Source organism: Amborella trichopoda, chromosome 1 (assembly GCF_054954075.1).
Source record: "Amborella trichopoda isolate Santa Cruz 75 chromosome 1, AtrichopodaSantaCruz75HAP2 v2.0, whole genome shotgun sequence".
Taxonomy (NCBI): Eukaryota; Viridiplantae; Streptophyta; class Magnoliopsida; order Amborellales; family Amborellaceae; genus Amborella; species Amborella trichopoda.
Window position 1 is genome coordinate 35042555 of NC_142336.1, and position 10788 is coordinate 35053342.

Below are 10788 nucleotides of genomic sequence, written 5' to 3' on the forward strand. Positions count from 1 at the left end.
GAGACTGAGAGAGATTGTTTGTGCGTGTGTGTGTCTGTCTATATATATATATATATATATATATATATATATATATATATATATATAGGCTCATATACTATGTAGAACCTTGGCTCGGACCAATGACTATGATAATACTTTTAAGGAATAAGTGAATCTCTTATCATAACCAAGGTTCTATACAGTCAATGGCTCTGATGCCATTGATGGTGTAAGCTCTCAAATGGTTTGTCCCATCGTATCCATCTGCGTAAGCATTTGGGCATAGAGTGTTCATGACTTTATAACAGATCCTATAAACAAATGCTAGGTTTTGGGATCTAGGATCCATATCAAAACCTTGAGTTTTAATATTTAAAGTTGAAACCTTTAATAAATTAAGATCATATAGAGCCACAAAAAATTTGAGAAACAATTGAAATAGATAGCACCATTGCAAAGACTTGATTCAATGATTCCTAATCAGGAATCAGTGAATCTCCTATGCCGATTATCCCTCAAGTAAAGCAAAACAAAATTATTTAATCATGTTCTAGTCAAAGGCTTTACAGCTATTTGAATAAGGCCAATATGCGGATAGTTAAAATCCTTCCTCTTATGCTCCTCAATCATCCTTGACGATAAAAGTTGGAAGCTATCTTGAGTTTCCATTATCGAAATAGTTTTTTCCATAGTCTTAATTAGAAAACTTCTTTTGAATTCAAAAGTCCATCTTTTATAAACATATATTATAGGAACCTTTGCGATATTCCAATTTTGGATTTGTTTTTCGATATTGTCAATGATTACCTCTTCTTTGTTATTTACACAAAGAGTGCTAGCCAATGTTGTCCTACTTGATAGTGTTTTAATAAAATTCGTCATACTAGATCTTATGGCCTTGGTCCGAGTCAAATGGGAACAGTCCCTGCACCTTGCTTACCTTCCTGGCTTAACGGTGGTCTGTGGGTCACAACGACTTTAGATTTGACTATAATATCTAGTTTGCTAATTTTATACAGTTCACGATTGTGTAGAACCTTGGCTCTAATACCATTGATAGCGAATACCGAGTTTTATAAAAAAAATTCCTAACAACTAATAAAACAGACGCTGATAAGCAATATTTAAGACTGAATAATAATAAACAAACAAACTTTTATAAGGAATAAACAAACTTACATGATAGATGCTTGACACAGACTTTGATGAGCAGATACTCCATCAGATATACAGCGTACGATGGAAACATATCACTCGAAAACACTCTCTAGATATACTCAGAGTACTTACAATATACTTATGGCACACTGATACATTCAAAACACACTTACAACACTCTTATGAAGCACTCAGACTCTTCTCTTTTTCGAATGCCCTTATTTGGTAAGGCTTTCCCCCTTTAATAAACATGAGGCAGTCGGACTTGAATGGGTTTCAAATCCGCTCAATAATGCATCGACACATTTAAATAATGCACCGACACCTTTTAGAATAAAAGAGTGCCACATATGTTATTGCTACAGTAAGAGACTGTCGGTGGCTACAGTAAAAAAAAACCAACTTTGTTTTATTGTGGGTGTTTTAGGGACACGTGTCCTGGTTAGGATTTGGAGTCATACCATCCCTTTGATATTTTGATCAGATTTACTTAGATAGATGGGGAAAAATCCCTCCGCAGTCATTACCATTTGGAGGACTATAATCATCATCTTCTTTTTCGTTGATGTGGACATATTAACATTATCTTCTTCTAGAGCTAGTAGTAACTTTTTTTGTAAGCTCCATTTTTGATAATTTTGGATTTTGTTGTTGCATGATTGCAACATATTTTATTATATTCATATTAGAATTTTGCAAGGAGGAGGGTATTAATTTTATTTAATTTTTGTTTGGATCTAGAGATTTATTTTTATAACTATCTCACCATTTTTCCAATATTTGTCGGTGTAGTTCTTGGATAAAGTTCCATCTGTTTCCTCGTCCTCTGAGATCTGGTATGTCCATTTAAGGATCCAAGGGACCTGATATAAAGACATAAAATATGTGGTAATTTCTATTTAAACACTGTTTATTATAGTCAGAGAATTTTCTCTGTGATATTTGTAATTTTGAATGGAGTATCTAGTCGCAAGATCCCCATAGGAGGAACTAACTTTTAAACCAGTTAGGGAATTCTTCAAAGTCAGTTATCTTAAACTATACATACCAACTAGGTGAATTCTTGGTATTTTGATAGGCAAATGTCTTATCCCATGCTTTTATATATTGGAAATAGTAATAGTATCTAATTTTAAATCCTTTAGTAGTTAGCATCCCTAGTTTTAAAAGATCAGTCCCCAATCTCTATAAGATATAATTTTATGAATTGGAATTTTAAGTATGCAATCTATGAGTCATTGTTTCTATAATAGTGAATAATAGTTTCTGATCCTGTTTCCATAAGGATGGTTTCTTATCATTCTTTGCATCTTTCTCCCATATTAGGATGCATATGATTTCATAAATATATTGCTGCTATTTTAGTGAGATTTTTTGCTTTATGATCATTTTCAATGACTATGAGGGGTATACAAGATGTTTCAAGAAAAGGAGTTCTATTAGCACTTGGATCACGGCTTTTAGTGCTTAAACGGGATTGTTGTGGAGATATATCAATCTCTTGAACTTGCTTTCTTATTATAGATCGTGGGAATATTGGTGATGTTGTCAATTCTTTATTTGGGCTGAGAATTATCTCTTTTGACTGATTTCGCTTCCTCTTGCCTTCGCTGCAAAAATTCGGGGGTCGAAAAGTCAGGAAGATAGTTAGCTTTACCATTAATATGTTCAGTAGTGAATTCGAAAGCTGAGCGAATGCCTTGCCATTTAGCAAAGATTTGTTTTGAGACAAGATTTTGACATCTTTTCAAGGATATCCTTAGCTGCCTTACAATCAGTGCGGATAAGGAAACTTTGATTCAGTAGGTCACTTTGGAATTTAGTTACAAAATAAACAATAGCAAGGATTTCTTTTTTAACAGTAGAATAGTTTTATTGAGCCGGGTTCCATGTTTCTGAAGTAAATCGGACTAGCTCTTCTTGGTTATGAAGTTTTTGCTTAAGTATGCCACGCAGTCCTTGCTCAGAAGCATCGATCTCAATGTTCTTAAAGGCTATAGGACTAGATAATGCTAAGCATGGTAATTCTTTGGCTTTAAGTTTTATTTTTCTGACGGCTTTAGTATGTTCATTAGTCCAATCAGGAGGGTTCTTTTTTAACCGTGGAAATAGAGGCTTAGCATCAATTGCAAGATTTTTGTAAAAATCCGAAATGTAATTTAGGCAACCAAGAAATCGTTGGAATTCTGTTTTGTCTCTAATGATGTCTGGGAATTTTGATGCAAATTCAATTGCCCTATCAATGGGAATAATTCTTCCATGATAAATGTAACGTCCTAAAAACCTTATTTTTGTTTGGAAAAGATTTATCTTTTTTGCTGATACTACCAATCCAGCATTCTTAATAGCTTTTAGGAATGTACTTAAATGTTTCCAATATTGGTCAACTGATTCAAAGAACACAAGTATATCATCAATATAGACGATCATAAACTTAGTGAAAGGGTTAAATATATCATTCATAATAGTTTGAAATTTAAATAGTGCACTTTTTACATCGAAAGGCATAACATTCCATTCGTAATGCCCGAATAGGATATTAAAAGCTGTTTTGTATCCATCTTTTTCTATTATTTGGATTTTCCAATATCCAGATTTTAGATCAAACTTTGAAAAAATACAGGCATTTATCAATCTATCAAAGAGATCTCTTTTGTTTGGGATTGGGTACTGAATCCATCTTAATGCCTTATTTCATGGTTTATAATTTATAACCAATCGAGGGGCTCCTCTTTCTATTTCAGAAGCTTTTTCAATATAAAAAACTGAGCAACTCCAAGGTGATGAACTTTTTCTAACAAGATTTTTATCAATCAACTCTTGTATTTCTTTTTTAAAAATGTCTAAGAGCCCACTATTCATTTGAATAGGCCTTGTTTGGGTAGAACTTTCTGTTCCTTAAAATCAAGTTCATACGGGCGTTTAACTATATGTTGTTTTCTATTCCATAAAGCATTAGGGACATCGTAGCACATTTCTTTTTTGATAACTATTCTGAAAGTACTAATTTTATGTTGTAGTTTTGGAGATAACAATTTTTCCTCAATGGTCTTGTACTTAATTTCTTCTTTTAAATAATAAGGAAATTTCTCCTTAGTAGAGATTTTATTCTTAATATTATTTATTTCATGAACACGGGGCTTATCTATAAAGGTAAATTTTACCTCATGTCCTTCAATGTTAGCCTCAATTCCTGTATCATCAATTTTGATTGGGTAAAAGCATATTTAGAAAAGGAGTTCCGAGAATAACCGGTTGACTTAAACCTTTAACCATGATAAAAAAAAAAAACAGGCTCCATTGTTGTAAACTGCAGCATCAGATAATTTGTAGTTAATTAACATTTTACAATCATAAGCAGTATTTAAAATTTGGGTAGTCTTGCTAAAATAGTTTGTGGGTACTAAGCCCTCATTTATGTAGTTTAAATCAGCTCCAGAGTCAATTAGGGCAGTATTTTGAATATTATATTCTTTCTGTACTACTATTTTGAATAGTAAACCATTGTTGAGTTATGACTTTATCTATAAGGTTGATGTATTTAAAATTTTGAAGCTTGGTCCGTTCTAAGACACGTCATTCATTTGAAGTTTCAGGCTTCTCTTCTTCTAGCACTTTTAGGAGTATATCTTCAACTTCAGATGGTAGCAGATTATGGTGGTATTCATTTATTAAATTGTTGAATTCAATTTCAGTATTCTCAATAGGAATTTCCACCTTTTTATTAAAAGTAGTAGTAGCCATTTCCAATATTTGAACTCTAGCATTTAGAGTTATTAATTCGTTTCGTTCTTCATTTATTTCATGCTTTAACTCAGGGATTGAATGTTCTCTCATAGTTTGAGTATTGTTCTGAACTCTTTTAAGGATATCATTTAAACTGTATTCTTCTCTTATTAGTACGAGAGAAGCCTTGGGGGTAGTGGGTCTAGAAAGATCTTTTGCCGTATTGATAAGTTGAATCAAGGCTTCTCTTTTATCCTTGGGGTCATCAATTTTATCTATTAAGTCAATGATTAAGCTTTCCTCTTTTGTAAGAGTTTTGAGATTTAGAACTTTCATGTCAATGATAGTTTTGTAAAAGTTACATTGATAGACATTTCCAGGTTATCCCCATTATCTGGATCAGAGTCTGAGCTTGTGAAGACCAAGTCTTCATCACTAATTTCTCCAACTAAAATTTCTTCATCAGTATTGGAAGAACTATCGAAATTGTCTTCATTTATTAATAGAATGTCAAACAATTGTTTTTTGATGTTTTCATCAATTTTAAGTACATTGATTTTTCTTTTAACTCTGCATTTATTCCTATAATGACCTATTTTACCACAGTTACAACAGACGAGTACTTTTCTTTTCCCTTTTTTCTTAAAAGAGTGATCTTGTAAACATTTATTTGAAAATTTTTGTTTTCTTTTTTGTAGATGTTTAGCCCTCGACTTTTGTAAATTCTTATATTTTTCTTTGTGAGAAGGTCTGGAAGAGGGTAAAGTATTATATCCAAACTGCTCACAAAAATCTCCTAATTCCTGTTTCCTTATCATTCTTTGTTTCTCTAATTGTTTCCGGAGTTTTAAGTCTATGCACAAAGCAAGACCTTCAGCATATATTTCTGCTGATAATTCTCCTATAGTATATTGGGAATATGGAATAATTCTACCATGCTTATTTTTAAGTCGAGTCTTAACCTTTTTAACAAAAAGATGAAGAAGGACGACTATGAATTTCTCTTTTCGATGATTTGTCTTACTATCCTCTCTAAATAATAATCTCGAGTAGAACACATCCTTATATCATTTAAAGTGAGAGAGTGTAGGGCAGAGTAAATTTGAATGCAGATCCTCAGATCTAGCGGTTAAAAAGGCAGTACTTCCAACAAAATGAAGGGTTATAGTGTAGATCAGTGTATTAACTGCATCACCTTCGTCGACTACAAGTTTTAGGACTTATCCAGGTGCAACTTCATTTTTAACAAGCTATTGTTTAGTAGCATTCAGAATTTAATCCTTAGCAGATTCATCCATATGAAAATCCCACCATCCTCGAAGCTATCCTGTAAAGCCACGTATGATAGCCTTAGCAATTTCATGATCTTTATTTCGACTATGCTTACAAGCCGTGACATGCACAGTCATGTGTTTCATCCGGTCAAGTATTTGATTTTCAGACATATCATCTATGTTCCAATTAACAATAGACCTACCAGAGTATGAAACTGAACTGGAAATAAGGTTTTCTTCTATTTGGAAGTCTACAAGAGTGGGTCGAGGATAATACATTCTAGTTTGGGAGACTGGTCTTGTTTTTCTCCCATAGTCTATACTATTAATATCTAATCTTTTTACCTTAAAAACATTATCTATTTGAGAAATCTCTTGGTCTGTATAATCTTGATCTTTTTGTAAAACTTGTAACTCACCAATAGAAAGTTTTCTCTTATCCTTATCATCAATGTCTAATTTTGAAAGCCTTTTAACTAGCTCGTCAACCAACTCCTTATTGTCTTCTTTTTTCTTTATTCCATGTAGGCTGAACTTTTCGGTTTCTATACTTAGTGGGAGTTTGAATAAAACTGTTTATTTCTTGCTTTCTTTTTTCTTTTCTTGTCGTACATATTTTAAATTATTCAGGGTGTTTCCGATTCTGGTGGTTTGTTTTTCTATAGTTTGTAGGAAGAGATTGGTGTATTTTTTTTGTCCTATGATGTATGGTATTCCTTCTAGTTTTGCCATATGATTGTAAGATTATTTAGGCCCTAGATTCTTTCTTGCTTTCTTTTTTCTTATCTTGTCGTACATATTTTAAATTATTCAGGGTGTTTTCGATTCTGATGGTTTGTTTTCCTATAGTTTGTAGGAAGAGATTGATGTATTTTTTTTGTCTTATGATGTATGGTATTCCTTCTAGTTTTGCCATATGATTGTAAGATTCTTTAGGCCCTAGTTTGAAAGGTGAAGTTTTAGTTTCAAGTTTCTCTCCTCTAAGTTGTAAACTTGTTTCTAGAGGATGCATTGAATCAACAATCTCACCTTTAAAAGTATGGAATGTCTAAAATGATTTTTTAGCTATGTTTATTCAAATTCTGGGAGCTTAATTCTTTTTAGTCTGAAGATATATTTAAGCCATTTAAAGAACTTCATATTTCTCTTATATTTTGTCATAAATTTATGGAATTCTATATGGAAGGCATCCCTTAATTCTTCTTTAAATTCATCGAAAAACCAATCCCTTATCTGTCTACTTTCTTTTGACTGGAAATCCTTTTTAATCCATTCTTTATCAATGACAAACTCTTATTGACTCTGGATTGTAAGAAGATAAAAGTCAAGATCGGAAAGAGTCGGCTCTTCTAGTTCAGTTTGGGAAGAACTAAGAGTGTTAACCTTATACACAGGATGTTAGACATGATTTGAAGCCTTTCGTAGCCCTTCTAAGATGGGTACTTTCATTTTCCCCTTTTGCTTAAAAGAGTGATCTTATAAAAATTTCTTGGGATATTTTTGTTTTTTTATTTTTAGATGTTTAGCCCTCAACTTTTGTTAATTTTTATATTTTCTTTTGTGAGAAGGTCTAGAAGAGGGTAAAGTATTATATCCAAATTGCTCACAAAAGCTCCTAATTCCTTTTTCCCTGTCATTCTTTGTTTCTCTAGTTGTCTCCAGAGTTTTAAGTCTGTGCACGAAACAAGACCTTCAGCACATATTTCTGCTGATAATTCTCCTATAGTATATTGAGAATAGGGAATAACTCCATCATGTTTATTTTTAAGTCGAGTCATAACCTTTTTAGCAAAAAGATGAAGAAGGCCGGCTATGAATTTCTCTTTTCAGTGATCTGCCTTACTTTCCTCTCTAGATAATAATCTCGAGTAGAACACATCCTTATACCATTTAAAGTGATAGAGTGTAGGGTAGAATAAATTTGAAAGCAGATCCTTAGATCTAACGGTTAAAAGGGTCGTACTTCCAACAAAATGAAGGGTGATAGTGTATATCAGTGTATTAACTGCATCACCTTTATCGACTAAAGTTTCTAGGACTTGTCCAGGCACAACTTCATTTTTAACGAGCCATTATTTAGTAGCATTCAGAATCTGATTCTTATCAAATTCATCCACATGAAAATCCCACCATCGAAGCCATCTTGTAAAACCACATATGATAGCCTTAGCAATTTCATGAACTTTATTTTCACTATGCTTACAAGTAGTGGCATACATAGTCATGTGTTTTATTAGGTCAAGTATTTGATTTTCAGACATACCGTCTATGTTCCAACTAACAATAAACATACCAAAGTATGGAATTGAATTGGAAATAAGGTCTTCTTCTATATGGAGGTCTATAGGGTGGGTCGAGGATAATAAATTTTAGTTTGGGAGACTGGTCTTGTTTTTCTCCCATAGTCTATTCTATTAATATCTAAGTTTTCTACCTTAAAAGCATTCTTTATTTGAGAAATCTCTAGGTCTTTATAACTTGATATTTATGTAAAACCTGTAACTCACAAATAGGAAGTTTTCTCTTATCCTCATCATCAATGTCTAATTTTGAAAGCCTTTTAACTAGCTCGTCAACCAACTCCATATTGTTTTCTTTTTTCTTTATTCCCTGCAGGCTGAACTTTTCGGTTTCTATACTTGGTGGGGGTTTGAATAAAACTGCTTCTTTCAAGCTTTTTTCTTTCTTTTCTTTTCGTACATATTTTAAATTACTCAGGGCGTTTTCGATTTTGGTGGTTTGTTTTCCTATAGTTTGTAGGAAGAGATTGGTATAATTATTTTGTTCTATGATGTGTGGTATTCCTTCTAGTTTGGCCAGGTGATTGTCATATTCTTTAGGCCCTAGTTTGAAGGGTGAAGCTTTAGTTTCAAGTTTCTCTCTTCTAAGTTGTAAACTTATTTCTAGATGATAGATTAACTCAACATTCTCACTTTTAAAAATATGGAATGTCTGAAAAGATTTTTCAGCCATGGTTATTTCAAATTATGGGAGCTTAATTCCTTTTATTCTAAGGATATATTTATGCCATTTAAAGAACTTCACATTTCTCTTATATTTTGTCATAAATTTATTGAATTCTATATGGAAGGCATCCCTTAATTCTTCTTTAAATTCATTACAAAACCAATCCTTTATATGTCTATTTCTTCTGATAGGAAATCTTTTTTAATCCGTTCTTTACTAATGACAAACTCTTCTTTACTTTGGATTGTAAGAAGATCAAAGTCAAGATCAAAAGGAGTCCGCTCTTCTGGCTCAGTTTGGGAAGAAGTAGGAGTGTTAACCTTATACAAAGGATGCTGGACTTGATTTGAAGCCTTTCGTAGCTCTTATAAAATTATTCTTTCATTATGAGCTCTCTCATAGTCAGATTGGGGAACATAAGACATCGAGGTTCTAGGCGGAATCCTATGCAGTGGATTGGAAATGTTAAGCCTAGTTTTTCTGAACGATGGAAACTGTATTTCAATTTCTCCATCCGGGTATTCAATTATCTGCTCAGGTTCTCCATTTTCAGGAATCTTGGGCTGGTTCTCAGACTGAAGAGACCAGTTCTCAGGTAATTTTACTTGCGTCTATGATATCTCCTTTGGTATAACAAGATTGGATTTATCCATATTTGTTTGAAAAAAGATTGTTTGTCCCTTCATATCTATATGCCTAGCATTTGGACATAGAGTGTTCATGACTTTATAACAGATCCTATAAACAAATGCAAAGTTTTGGGATCCAGGATCCAGGATCCATACCAAAACTTTGAGTTTTTAGATTTAAAGTTAAAACCTTTAATAAATTAGGGTCAGATAGAGCCACAGAAAAATTTGGGAAACAATTGAAAACGATAGGGCCATTGCAAAAACTTGATTCAACGATTCCTAATAAGGAATCAGTGAATCTCCCATGCTGATTATCCCTCAAGCAAAGCAAAACAGTATTATTTAATCATGTTCTAGTCAAAGGCTTTACAACTATCTGGACAAGGCCAAGATAGTTAAATTCCTTCCTCTTATGCTCCTCAACCACCTTGACAATAAAAGTTGGAAGTTATCTTGAGTTTCCATGACCAAATAGTTTTTCCTATAATCTTAATTGAAAAACTATTTTTGAATTCAAAAGTCCTTTTATAAACATCTGTTATAGGAACCTTTGGGGGGGATATTCCAATTTTGGATTTGTTTATTGATATTGTCAATGATCACCTCTTCTTAGTTATTTATATGAAGAATGCAAGCCGGGGCTGTCTTACTTGATAGTGTTCTAATAAATTCGCTATACCAAATCTTATAGTCTTGGTCCGAGTCAACTGGAAACAATCTCTGCACCTTTCTTGCCTTTTTGGCTTAATTGTGGTATTTGGGTCACAACGACTTTAGATTTGACTATAATATCTAGTTTGCTAATTTTATACAGTTCACCATTGTGTAGAACCTTGGCTCTGGTACCATTGATAGTGGACATTGAGTTTTATAAAAAAATTTCTACCAACTAATAAAATAGACCCAGATAAGCCATATTTAAGATTGAATAATAATAAACAAACAGAACTTTTATAAGGAATAAACAAACTTACATGATAGATGCTTGACACAGACTTTGATGAGCAGATACTCCACCAGATATACAGTGTAGGATGAAAATGTATCAC